General features: G+C 39.7%; 1 protein-coding gene across 22 annotated transcripts in view; it reads left to right on the top strand.

The window, feature by feature from the left end:
- The window catches only part of FOXP2 (forkhead box P2), a 551,538-nt gene that overhangs the window by 419,851 nt on the left and 117,737 nt on the right, over positions 1 to 13,950 (top strand). The window contains exon 2 of one of the 22 annotated variants that reach the window (XM_077338483.1): positions 148 to 217. The exons of 20 other annotated variants lie outside the window; for them this stretch is intronic. The gene's annotated coding sequence lies outside the window, so the exon portion shown is untranslated. Of the gene's footprint in view, positions 1 to 147; positions 218 to 7,121; positions 7,183 to 13,950 lie in introns of those variants that run through there. One more of the 22 variants, XM_077338484.1, reaches the window with a different exon arrangement.

Here is a 13,950-nt window from a genome sequence, read left to right as displayed (position 1 = left end):
CGATAAGGTTCAGCTGACCTTGGCTGACTTGATTAAGAATCTAGAGATTGTACTTGTCCTAGCATTATTCCTATAAAAAGCAACTTTGTTTGGCTGCAAAGTGGAGGAAATTAAATAAATAAAAATCTTTTTTCCTTCTCCATTTAGAACAGAGGATGGCTCCCTGCCTTGACCCAGCCCATCTGGCCATGTGAATTCATGCCACAGTAGTCTCAAGGTTAGATAATCACAATGTGTTCTACATAGTACTGTCCTTGAAGGCAATATGGAAACTTTAGCTGGTATAGAATGTCAGGAGCATGTGTAATATTTATTCTGCAGTCATTCCATTTGTTATGATAAGTATTCATGTTCAGTTCAAGATATTGCTTGTTACTTATAAAGCCCTTCATGACCTGGAATACATGTATGTACAAGACCACCTCCCTCACGCTATGTACCACTTGACAGCTTTGATTATTCTCTGCCTGTCAGTCAGTGGAGACAGGTTACAATGTAGGGGCAGGCAGGAGCAGTTAACTCGGTACCCTCTACCTTACTGGGTCCAACTCCTGCCTGCCCTCGATCAAGTCCTGGCTCCTAAGCTAGTGGGCTGTTTGGTAGGCTGTGCACATACTCTCACCCTGCACAGCCCAAGCTGATCCTGGGGAGAAAAGCCTTTCTATGGAATCAGCTGTTTGTTGAGATGTGAGAGGCATTTTGACTCTACCCCGCCCATTCAGCCCAATGTGTCAGATCATTTCCCCTCTTACAAGGAGACAGAGATTACCATTCTGCTTCCATAGAGTAGCATGAGAGCTCCCTTATTGGTTGACAGGGCTGACTATCAGCTCTGGAAAGCCAGACTACTGGTGTTCCTCCCCCCATCCCACTTCCTGGAATAGTAATGAGCATTCCAGCTTGCCTGCTGAGCTGAATGCCAACTCTAATGCAGCAGACATGCCCTACCCCACCACAAACTCCAAACCAGAAATCAGGTAAGGAGTTGTTGGAGGATGGTGATAGCAGCTGGCCTGAGCTCTAATTTGTGAGATCCAATTCAAGATATTTTAATGGTGGAGGGGGGTTGTTTTTTTTCTTCAGTTCATGTCCATCCCTACTAATCTTATTCCACAGAATATGCAAAGTGGAACTTTCCAGGAAGACAGTTCTATTAAGGCGATATTATTCATTAAAAGTTTACAAATGTTTTTTGCTTTATTTATGGACATCTTATTCTTGTACTCCAGCCTGAGTATCTGTGAGAAAGGTGGATTATAAATAAAACTGATAAATTTCACCAAGGAAGGGGGGGGGGCAAAACGGAGGCACATCACAGATCCTGTTCTGACTGTGTCATTATTACAAAAGGGAGAGGGGGGAACAGAAATTCTTTCAAAATTAGCTATTTAAATGAAACAAGCAATTGATTAATTTTTAATGGGGTTCTTTCAGCTGTTTATTCCTGTGCTGTAATTGGAGATGTAATATTTTGGAAAAATGTGAAACTATATAAAAGCATGTTTGGAAATGTGCTGAAATTTGCTTTAAAAATGAAATATAGCAGTGCATACTTTCTTTATCTAAACTTATTTTACTGCCTGAACAATATAAAATAGTTGTTAAGAGCCAGACAGAGCCCAGACTCCAAATAAAAGACAATCCCTTGATGAATTCAGGAGCCTCTCTGGACATTAATCAAAAGAATGAGATCCATTGTTTCATCATTGCCTGTACTAGTGGCTCACAGCTTTTCCACTAGGAATCTGTCTCATTTCAGATGCTGTCAAAAAGCCACTCCTGGAACTATGGCAACATGTTACTTACTTTCTAGAACCTGCAATGGTGGCCAGAGTGTTTCTGAATTGGAAGTATGGTCACAAAAGAGGAATGCATATTCTATACAGATTTATGTTTTAAATCCAAGATAAACTCTTGAACTTAATTTTTTATCCTAAAGCTGAACTAAAGTGAGTCTCTGTTGCAAGTGCTAGAACAGCATCCTTGAGAATAGATTCATTCCTCTTAACATATTATGGGAGAAAACAGGGTAAGAGAACTTCTACATTAAGGACTGTGTGCTGGAAACTTCTAAGGTGTCAGAGAAGCACTCTCCTTTAGTCTTCTAATGAGAGCTTCTGATACCTGTACAAGCAATCTTGAATTTACTGAGAAGAACTTTTTAGATCAGCTGATTTTTCTTTCAACAGCTCAACAAGAAAGAATTTAGATATTTTCACTGGACATAGCATGATCCAGAATCTCCTTGGCTGGCCCTCTCTGTAATTCTATGAGAAATTTCTCTAACTGGTTGTATTGTAAGCTTGTCTTAACCAGGTAGGGAGTATTACTTTGGTATGACTCATTTTATAATGTCACTGAGAGAACAATCAACTGGTTTATATCTTAACTATGAACTCCATTGTAAGTTACATTTCAATTTTGAGTATAGAGTAGCTTAATGTTTTCTTGCAGTTCATTTCTAGAAGTCCTGTTTTAAATTTATATATTTACTAGCTTCAAAGCCCGTTCCTAAGAATAGGCCTTGAAAGGGTCCCCTCCCCTGGCCCCTGGCCAGACAGCTTAAGGTAGCTTTGGGCCGCAACTCACAGCAAGATCAACGGGGTGGGCGGGGGATGGGCAGCTCGTTAGCAGGGCCGGGCCAGAGCTCCTTAGCAGTCCTTAACAAGCAATCAGCAAACCAGGCTAAAAAGGCCAAGAGGCCCTGGTTAGAAGGCCCTCCACCACAACCCTTTGCTCAGGGCCTCTCCCCTTGCCTGCTGCTGGCTCCAGGCACTGAGGCGTCTGAGAGCAAGGAGGCTAGAGCCCAGGGACGGAGGGCGGGAGTTACAGGGGCAGGGCCAATCAGGGCAAAGCTGGCTTCACCCTGATTGGCCCTATTCCAACTTGAACAGCCAGATATGTCCCACTCCCTAGGCTGTTTCATAAATATATAGAGGAACAAAAATGGATAAGGATGCGTGTCTGTAGTTGTTATCTGTTACTTAAACTATTGACTAGTGATAGCCACTGCCACTTAGACAAGGGATTCATTAAGAAGACTAACAAATCTGGTTGTTAATTTCAGAGTAAAGTTATTGTATTTCATTATGAAAAGTTTTGGAAGATTTTATATGAGGGCTGGAAGTTAGTAGCAGTCCAAGAGAATATCCCAACATTTCTTTAATATAGCCTTTATCCTAATGCTCATTGTAGAACAAGTATCCCAGAATGCCACAGGCTAGGCACACAATTTCCCTCCCTTCTTGAAGGGGCAAGCCAGAAGTGGGCCGCTCTGGGTATGCTAACATTTGCATGTGTTCTGGAATTATTCCCCCCCCCTTAAATGGGGAAACTTTCAGTTTTTATGTATTATTCCAATGAAAAATTCTACATGAAGCTTTGTTCGAATAGAACAATTAAACCACACTTTTTTGGGTTGGTTTTGTTTTATCATAATCAAATGTTTCCATTAAAATGTTTGTTTGTTTGTTTGTTTGTTTTGCCGCCCTCCCCTGAGGCTCAGGGCAGTTTACATAAAACACAGAAAACAGTGTATGGAACTTAGTTTTTCATATAATAATTATAATAATATTAACATTAAATTATAACAGAGGTAACAGAGTATAATGATGCAAACAGATCCAGAGCAGACCACATGGGTGAATTTCTGGGAGGGAGGGAGCAGGGGCCATGTAGATGTTGCTGGTCACCTGTTTGCAACCAAATGCCTGGTGGAAGAGCTCCTTTTGTCGGCCCTGCGGCACTGTTTTAGCTCCGGGAGCTCATTCCACCAGGAGGGGACCAGGACAGGGAAGGCTCTTGCCCTGGTTGAGGCCAGGTGGGCTTCTTTAGGGCCAGGGATCATTAGCTCGATAGTGGTGGCAGAGCGTAAAGCTCATTGAGGGGCATAGGCAGGGAGGCGGTCCCTCAGGTACACTGGGCCCTGACCATGTATGCCTTAAAGGTGATTACCAGAACTTTTAGTCTGATTTAGAATTCAACTGACAATCACTAGTTGATGGAGAATGGGCCCAATGTGGGCCCTCCATGGTGTTGCTGTGAGGACCCTGGCTGCCTCATTTTGGACGAGCTGTAGTTTCCGGACCAAAGTCAAGGGCAGACCTGCGTAGAGCGAGTTACAGTAGTCTAGAGGTAACCGTCGCATGGATCACTGTGGCTAGGTGTTCCAGAGCAAGGAAGGGCACTAGTAGCTTGGCTTGACAGAGGTGGTAAAATCCCTGCTGTGCTAGCTTTGTGACCTGGGCTTCCATTGTGAGAGAAGCATCCAGGATTACACCCAAGTTCCTGGCGGGGTGAGCCGTTGAGATCTGCACACCATCCGAGAAGGGCAGACACACTTCCTTGTTGCTATTAGGACATAAAATTATCATGTAGGGTACTTAAAAAAAAGTACCCTTACTTCAGGTACTTAAAAAAAAATTTAGAAGACAAAGAGTTGGTTTATGTACACTGCTTTTCAGTACCTGAAGGAGTCTCAAAGCAGCTTACAATCGACTTCCCTTTCTTTCCCCGCAAGAGACAGCCTGTGAGGTAGGTGGGCTGAGAGAGCACTAAAGAACTGCTCTATGAGAACGGCTCTTACAGAACTGTGACTAACCCAAGGTTGCCCAGCTGGCTGCAGGAGGAGGAAGGGGGCAATCAACCCCGGATCTCCGGATTAGAGGCCATCACTCTTAATCAATCTACCAAATATATGTCCAGTGAGATATGCTTAATGGGACCATGCTCCATTTAGAGTACTTGAAGATGTTCTAGAAACATCTTTGGAAAATATTACAATTCAACTCCCCCCCCCCCCCGAAAACCTCCAAATGGTAAACAGACAATGAGCAAGTTGGATATTTCAGAAACTAGCCATATTGGGGATGAAACTTAAAGGCTATGCATGAGATAAAATCTTAAATTATCATATGTTGCCTTAGAAAGGAACTCAGTGCTGCTGGCTTTTCACACTGCTCTCTTTGTGATACATGTATTTGTAGCTTTTCTTAATGTAGAGGCAAAGAACAGGAAAAGCAATACCATCCAGAGCATATGCTATTGTCACATTACCTTAGGAAAAATAGCTCTGTGTCTCAAATGACTAGTGTTTGCCTTCTCTGCATTCAAATATGGAGAGTTTAAAGCTAAAGTTGGAAAATTGTTGATGCTATCACTAAGTGATATGATGTGCCATTCTGCCCTGCAATTCAGTAGCCAAATTGCCCAGTTTATTGCATTATTGCCTAAGCAATTCCTCTGAAGTTCCAATAGGAAAACTAGTTATGCCAGGAACAGAAAAGGTGACTATTAGATGACAAATTTCTATTCTATTTTCTTAGGAAAACGTCTTGGAATTCACATTTTTTTCACATTTATATATTCTTATTTGTATATACATATTTTATATGGCTGTTTCTATTTTTTTTAAAAACAACAACAACAAAGCCATAACACACACCAATAGGGCAATACAATGTGGATGCTCATTTTTATGAGAGGATCTCTATAGCCAGATTAAGAACACTTTACAAGCTACTATTGCAAAGAAAATCAGTGATAGCTGTGGTGTTCCTTTGTTAGTTTTTATTAAATTTTACAGCTTGAATCATAGAGTTGGAAGGGGCCATACAGGCCATCTAGTCCAACCCCCTGCTCAACGCAGGATCAGCCCAAAGCATCCTAAAGCATCAAAGAAAAGTGTGTATCCAACCTTTGCTTGAAGACTGCCAGTGACTCACCATCTCCTCAGGCAGCCTATTCCACTGCTGAACTACTCTGACTGTGAAATTCCCCCCCCTGATATCTAGCCTATATCGTTGTACTTGTAGTTTAAACCCATTACTGCATACCCTTTCCGCTGCAGCCAATGGGAACAGCATCCTGCCCTCCTCCAAGTGACAACCTTTCAAATACTTAAAGAGGGCTATCATGTCCCCTCTTAAATCTACTCTTAAAGTCTAGCTGATGAGGTATTTTTTGTTTATGTCTATCCCATTTGTACCAAGGATCTTAGTTTTTGACGGCTTTTCTGGAGACTTTGTTAAATCATCCTAAAATGGTGTGGATTGTTTTGATTTTAAGCAAAGTTACAGCTGTGTAGCTGTAAAGCAGTCAGTTTCCCTTATTATGACTAGTTCCACAACTTGTACTGTTTTAAATTGCCTGCAATTAGCATATCTCAACCTTATTTTTAGGTTTAAATTGCAGTGTGAGAGTGTACTCTCCTCTTAGCTAATTAGTGCTATCAAGGAACAGTAGGTTACCTCATTAGTACCATGTGCATTTAATTAAAGAAGAGAAAATTGAAGTTAACCTCATAGTTAACATTTTCACAGAGTGCTACAGTGCCAACACCTTCAATTGGAGTCACACCCCTGTGTATCTAATTATTCACTGGTGCCAAATAAGGTTAGCGAGGATACCACCATGCTGTTGACAAAATAATTTAGACAGAAAACCTTTTCAATTGTTTCTGACATTGACATCAGGTTTGAGTGATCTTCTAATCCAGATCTTTTAGTGGTTTTGTGGGGTTTTTTGCTCGACAAGTTTCCTTTTCACTGGGGGAAAAAGAAGTGCAAATTAACTAGGGATGAAAGGAAAAATTAGCACATCTCTTGCAGATCAAAGAAATGACATTTTAATATCAGCAACTTTCTTTCCAAGTTATCACACCTTTTTTAAGCCAATGAATTTAAGAAATAGCTTGTTTACAACTCAGGAGAATGGAGAAAGGTGGAGTATAAATGAACCAATTAAGAAATAGAAATTGGGGCCAACCTGTGCTTCATTATTCATGCCTTGTAAAAAAAGGATTTCGTAATCTATATCACAAATGTGAAGTCCATTTATCCTGTGAATAACTTCGATTTGATATGTGACCTGAAATTTCCTACATGCTATTTGATTTACGTGCCTTATTTTTTCCCAATAGAACGTTCTATAATGGAGTATTTTTTATGCCTAAAATATATATTTCAGATAGGCCAAAGGTTTAGGAATACCAAAATAGTCCCATAGGATAAGATCTAGTGTTTTACTGTAAATATAAGTAAATAATATAAATAGACTGGTTTCCAAATAAAGTTCCAATGACAGAAGAGATTAAGTAATTTCCACCAGTTTCTTCTTTCTGCTACAGACCCCTGATTTGCCTCTCATGGTTCCTGTTTCATCCCCCAGGAGCAGCATTTGGAGGTGAGCGAGTGGCAGGTCGGAATATTTGGTTCTACTAACCAAAGTTATTTATTAATTATTTATTTTGTTTATACTCCACCTCTCTCCACAGTAGGGTCCCAAAGCAGCTTACATCATTCTTCTTGCCTGAATTTTATCCTCACAACAGTTGTGTGAAGTAGGCTAAGAATGTGTAAGTAGTCTAAGGTCACCCAGTAAGCTGTCACAGGTGAAATATTGATTTCACAAGTCTTAGTCAGAAACCGATTGCTACACCAGTAGCTATGAAATACCACATAGCTGAGCCTGGGCAAGTTGTGCATGTTATAAGGTAGCAAGTCACCTGGTGGTTGCTCCCAGGCCTAGCTTTGATAAGTTATCCCTCGGAAGTCATAACTGTCCTGAGAAGTCTCCCCTGTCTTACTGATAGAAACCGATGCCACAAGGCTGGCAGTACTGTTAAGATTACTTAAAAACAGCCACTGAGGGTATTCTGTTCATAAAGCTACTTGTTATTTGGGGAGGTGTTGCTTTAGCTTATTTGTACCAAAATGTGTCTGTTCATGGCTCCCATCTCTGCATTTAAATTTGCATAGATTTGGACATGCTGAAAATTAGATATATTGATAAAGCAAACATGTAAAAGCAACACTTGGATTTATGTGGGGTTTTAATGTAAGTTTATTGTTACTGTGATACCTTCCCAAATACACAGTTCCTGGTTCAAAAGGAACTGTAGGTCATAGTTAGAACTGGAAGCCTGTAAATGAGCCTTCTGTATTAAAATATGAATTCAGGTGTAATATTTTTCTAATACTATAGTGGTGACAAGATTTCTGAATCTAGAATGATTGCTTGACACATTACATATTTTCTCCACTTAAAAAATCTGTTTCTGTTTCTTATTCAAAAGAAGGTGAGTACTGTTTTTCAGGTAACTTCAGAATAGCCTCTGTCAGTTGGTAATCTGGTATTTGATGGCTTTAGAAGTCATTGAAAATGAGGGGGTGGAGCGATATTATTGCTTATATATCTGTTGTAAAGGACACTTGATCAAATAAAATGCTTGAAGAAATATTTATCATGAGCATATGCATGAACTCTAATTTCAAACAGTAAAAGGATTGGAGGGTTTTCTTTTTCATTTCATCACATGGTTATTGCTTTTTGGTGAACTGGCTAAAGATGTTTTGCATGAGTGATATCAATAAAGACATCTCTGTACTGATATCTTGTAGGTTATAGGAAAGTTTCTGCTTTATTTATATGGTATTTTTGTTGCTGATTTACTTATTTTCCATCTTCTTACAAGGGTCCATTATGCACTGGGCTTTTGAAGCTAATTTGGATTCAGATAAATCAATTTGTGCCTGAGTCAGGTGTCCACTCTAATGCTATCCCCCCCCCCCCCCCCAAATCTGCACTGCTCAGTATCAACCACAGAATCACTTAACTTTTTCCCTGGCATGTCTGAAAATGGATTTTCTCCCTTAATCTGAGAAATGCTGCCCATTGCCCTCTCTTCTGGGTGCAAGATGCAGTATCTCTATTGAATGTTCTCCTCCCCGCCCCAGCCATACCTCCAGCAATGACACTGTGCAGAGGGCTGAAGCCCATGTTGGAAGGGGAAAGCCATTAATTCTGCCTCATGCTTCTCACAACACTTAAGTAAGGTGCCCATCCGTACCGACTCCTGCAGGACACTCACGCATCTGAACAGATTGTCCCGTGTCCCACACAGATTGTCCTCAAAAGTCCCGCCGTGGAGTCTCCCGCCTCCGTAGTCATGTGCACAGGAAAAAGTATTGCTCTCGCTGGTCCGCACAGATCTTGGAGCCAGCTTCTCCTGTGGTGTAGTTTAAACTGCACTGCAGGAAACATCAAGGCAACCCAAGGGTTGGGCTAGCTTTTTAAAAATCAACATTTTTGTTCTTTGGTCTATTGGACTCCCCAGAATTCAGGATTTCTGAAAAATCCCAGATCCCAATACCATACTGTTATAGGGATCCAAGAGTTTTAGAAATACTAAATTAGTGAGTGATTCAATAGAACCAGACTGAAAAATGCCCATCTTACCTTTGCGGAAGCTGTGTACATTTGAGCATATGTATAATGGTCATTTCTCACTATTGGATAACCACTGTCAAGGCCCTTTCTTTAATGTTCTAAAAAAATTTGAATTTAAGCCTAAAGGAAATATAAACCTCAAGCCAAGCAGATTGATCCTCATACTACAGTAGTGGTTCTCAACCTTCCTAATGCTATCACCCTTTAATACAGTTCCTCATGTTGTAATAACCCCCAACCATAAAATTATGCAAGTGTTCTTTCACAGAAATTAAACCGAAACTGACCAATGGCATGAAGCTCCAATATATAAAATGTTTTTTTTCCTGGGGTTTCTCAGTTTATTTCTGCCTCTTGTCCCACCATGTCGATCTTGCTCTTTTCTACTGCTCCAGACAGACGAACTCTCTGTCTCGATCTACCCCGCAAGTTTGTTGTGTGGATGGTGCCCCCCAGCCAAGCTGCTTGCCCTGCCACAACCCCTGTGAAAGGGTCGTTTGATCCCCAAAGGGGTCCCGGCCCCCGGGTTGAGAATCACTGTAATAAGTCTTTGGATATATATAAAATAAATAAAGCCAAGAATTCTTCCTGCTGTCAACACCAATACTGGGAACACTCTGGGCACATGCAAAGTACCTTTCACTTTGTCATGTTATCCCTAGAAATGCTAATATAAAAACTATAACCACAGTTTTGAGTAGCAAAACCAAATAGAGATTCAAAAATTAAACATCATCTTCTATCGTTGCATAGCCTTGGGGCAAAGTAAGGCTGATTCTACAATGTGCATATTATGTACACTGTGACCTTATCTCTTTGTGTCCTTATAGTACATTGAACGTGTAGGGCTACAGCATACCAATCACTTGTAGATAGTTACTGTTCCAGATAAATCAGTCCTACTAGGTCCAGAAAATGAGCTATACAAGTGACAAAGGGTTTTTGTTCAGTCTATGATTTCTGTTTTGTTTTGTCATGGGCAAGTTTTTGAATGGTACCAAACTTTCTAGGAAGAAGGTTTGTTTTGTATGTTGTCATAATGCTGACATTTGAATGGAAGTACACTGGAGACTATTATAAAGACTCTTTAATATATATTGAAATGGTTTAATGATAGAAAGTACATTCATTCCATGAAGCCAGGTCATTAGGCTCCCCATCTGCCCTGAGGCTCCAGTCCATAGCGTGTGGAGTGGAGGGAGGGTTACTGTCGCAGCCATGGGTGGTTGAATTGGTTTATGTTAAGGGGATTTTATTGTGGGTTTTATCTAGTTTGTTACATACCACAAGCCGTTGCGTGGGAGTGGCAGGCTGTAAATGAAATGAACAAATAATTTCTTTTTTATTTCTGTACTTACCCACTTCTATCAATAACACACCTATGTATTTAAATACGTAGACATGCTGATGCTATATACAGTAAAAGTAAAAAATAAACAGGATTGTTGAATTACAATTTTACCCTACAAGTACAAGATTTTCTTAAAATCTAAAGGAATTCTGTTTTAACATTTCTGTTGTTGATATTTACTGCTTCTTACAGAATACAACAGCAAACTGCCTACACTCATAGAGTATTCCTAAGGAAGTTTCGTTTTCTTTAGTTGGACTTGCCCCCAGGATGGTGTTCTTAGTTTTGCAACTTCAATCATTAAAGGTGCATGAAAACATTAATAAAACATTTAAACTATAATACAACACAGAATTAAGTGTACCTCAATCCATTGTTTTCAGTGTGCTTATGCACACAATTCTGTGTTAGTTCAAGGCCTTAAATTTTAATACAATGAAATTGTATTATTTTAAGCACTTCTCTTGTCAAGGAAGGCTGGTATTGTGCCTTCTGTGTATTTGGATAGGGTCATCCTGTATCAAAAAACAAATTTACTTTGGGTTTAATCTTCGGTTCTATTAATATACTTTGTCAGTTGTTCTTAAGTTGGCTGCAAAATGAATAATCATATTATAGTGTATAAACATACTGGTATAAGTTTTTGTGCATGGTTCCCATTACTATTAATAGTAAAGTGATACCAATTTCAGTTTATTCCTTAGTTACTGACTGATTTAATCTGATTTTTATTCATAAATAAATTCGCTGTTTCTCTGGGACTTACATGTACAAAATACAATTGTCATTTTTTTAATTTTAAATGTTGTATTGTAGAGTAAATAAAAATGCTAAGTTTTAATTCATTTTATGTTAGCTATTAAGTACAAGCCAGGTATTCCCTGTCAGAATGTTGGAAGCAAAGAGAAACCAATATTTGAACCTGTTTTAAAGAAAAATTGGCAGCTTATGCATGAATAGGGCTGGGCCGAGCTCCCCTTTTTGATAAAGATCTTGCATATACAAAATAAACAAGTTGCATGTTTAATACAAAAAGTCTAACAGCATAGTGCAAGAGAAAATCCTGGATGCTACATGAGCTACAGGTTACTAATTCATAATGGTGTAAATGTCTTTCTGACATACTTAATTCTGTTTATATAATCTTAACTATGAACACTAGAGTCTTTTGTGCCTTTTTTGGATTTTCTTTGATTTTTATTTTAAATACTGGTTTAAAACACTATTCCACATTATGAAATTTATATTTATAGATGCTTAAGTTATGTATTTAAAGGAGACTTTTATGATTTTAAGAACTATAAACCAACTCCACTCCACCAAAATTCATATAGAACATGCAGTTGTGAATAAAAAGGTCATGACTAAAAAATATAGCTATTTAAATACATAGAAGATAGTTTTCAGAATTAATGTGAAACCAGGAAGAGATTTTTTAATTAAAAAAATAATGCATTATTCTCCTAATAAAGTTCAGTAATAAGTTTTCCAAATAAATTGGCAGCAGCAATAATAATTTTATGGGACATTTTTTTAAAAGACCTAAATAAAAATGCAAAGTATATCACAGCTTATGTTAATATTAGATGCTGCCATGTCTAGAGTCATACAATAAGCATGGGTGACTGTGCCTGGGGTTCACATGACCCTAAGGGCCCCCAGCCTAGTGCAGGTTCCTAGCATTATGCATCCCTGTATTATGCATCTCAACTACTTTTTCTGTATAGAAGCTGAAACATAAGCAAATTATTTGATTCAGTTTTACTGCACTGTGGTTCAGTTCTTTTTCTATGGATATAGATGATGATGGGAGGGACCTCTGGGCTCTGGCTGGTGGATTTGGTTGGTGGAGCCAGTTTGGTGTAGTGGTTAGGAGTGCGGACTTCTAATCTGGCATGCCGGGTTCGATTCTGCACTCCCCCACATGCAGCTGGGTGACCTTGGGCTCGCCATGGCACTGATAAAACTGTTTTGACCGAGCAGTGATATCAGGGCTCTCTCAGCCTCACCCACCTCACAGAGTGTCTGTTGTGGGGAGAGGACAGGGAAGGCGACTGTAAGCCACTTTGAGCCTCCTTCGAATAGAGAAAGGCAGCATATAAGAACTTCAACAAATTGGTGATGTTAACAGCATAGTGCTCTTTTGGGGGGTGTAGAGAGAGAGGCAGTTCCTCAGCTACTCAGGGTCCAGACCTCATATGGCCTTGAAGGTGATTACCAGAACCTTAAGCTTGATCCAGTAGTCAGCTTGTAGCTAGTGCAGCTGTTGGAGTGTGGACCAGATGTGGGCCTTCAAGGTGTTTGTGTATGATCCCTGACAAAGGCAGAACAATTTGGTAGCGAAAGCTGAGAAAAGTTTCCATATAGAAATAATCAAATGTAAAGTGCATAGTTTTTCACTTCTTTCTCAAATCAAGTTGTATATTTGCATGTGGTATTATGTGGCATTTGAGGCTAGTATTGACATGTGTCATTTTCCTTAGGAAAGCCATGACTGAATCATCCCACTTAAAAAAAAAACTGAAGCTTAAAACAGGTTAAATCCAAGCGTGAGAGAAATATTGTCCCTGCATCACTTTCCCAGCCAGTTCCTCCTCCCTCCAGAGGAGTCTGCTGCTCACAAGGTTACAACTCTCCGTATCTGTGTTTCAAGAAATAAAATTGAAATATCCATTTGTGACTTTTCCGTGTAACCTGTAGCTTGGCCATATGTATCAGCATGTCTTAAAAAGAAACAACTCACTACTTAGCTTGTGTGACACAAGTAGTCAGATATAATTCATCATCGCAATTGGCTTTATTTGCACTTGTGTCAGGCATCCCAGTCCAATGTTGCTGTGGCAGAAATTGAAGCATGTAAAAGTTCTGTCTTGCTTGCCTTAAAAAATAGACTGCTTGACAACATTTTACTGCAAGGTTTCCTTTGTGCAATATTGAGCTGATACCAAGAAGAAAGGCTGTTCTGACAGCCCTTAGGTTATAGTGTAAAGAACCCCCAGCATTCTCATTCTTCTGTTCCTGGCCAAAAGCACATCTGAATGTAAAGCCATGCAGCTAAATTAAGTTGCTTTAAAATCCCCAGCACCGAGGGCACACCTTCTCAGCATTACACCACTGCACATTCACTCGCTCACTCATTCATTCATTCCTATAGTTTGATTTCTAGACCGCCCTTCCCTGCTAGTGTGCTTGGGGTGGTTACAACAAAGATTTGTTAAAGCTATTTCAATAAAAACACAGTAAAAAATTGTACTTGCTGGCCATCCCTGTTGTGATCAGCCCACCCTATCCCTGCTACACAAAAGGGTTAGCATAGCTTAACACTGCTTGCCCTACCTGCTGATACATAGAATCATAGAGTTGGAAGGGGC

The sequence above is a fragment of the Paroedura picta genome, chromosome 5, assembly GCF_049243985.1.
Source record: "Paroedura picta isolate Pp20150507F chromosome 5, Ppicta_v3.0, whole genome shotgun sequence".
NCBI lineage: Eukaryota > Metazoa > Chordata > Lepidosauria > Squamata > Gekkonidae > Paroedura > Paroedura picta.
Note: the sequence above shows the minus strand (reverse complement) of the source record. Positions and strands in the feature narration are given on the sequence as shown.